This window comes from Theobroma umbraticum, unplaced genomic scaffold, assembly GCF_002168275.2.
Source record: "Theobroma umbraticum cultivar Fairchild unplaced genomic scaffold, ASM216827v3 scaffold_1078.0, whole genome shotgun sequence".
Taxonomy (NCBI): domain Eukaryota; kingdom Viridiplantae; phylum Streptophyta; class Magnoliopsida; order Malvales; family Malvaceae; genus Theobroma; species Theobroma umbraticum.
In genome coordinates this window covers 33,261-33,500 of record NW_018397364.1, presented here as the reverse complement: position 1 = coordinate 33,500, position 240 = coordinate 33,261, and positions in this window count along the sequence as shown.

Genomic DNA, 240 nt, shown 5'->3' with positions numbered 1-240 from the left:
TGTGTAAGATGTCAGTCCTAGTAATTTATTCATGGAAGAGGGGTAAGTCTTGATCTATCTTTGTCATCCCCGACCTTTTCCATGACAGGTGAGCTTGCATGGCAAGTCAACCCAACTTAATAAAAATATTCAATCTTTTGGTGTTTTGAGGGGAGTTCACACGGGAGTTGCCCTGCTTCTCCCCTCTACTGTGCTCTGGTGTCTCATGCTTTTACTCTTTCTCCCTTTTTGCTTTCCATT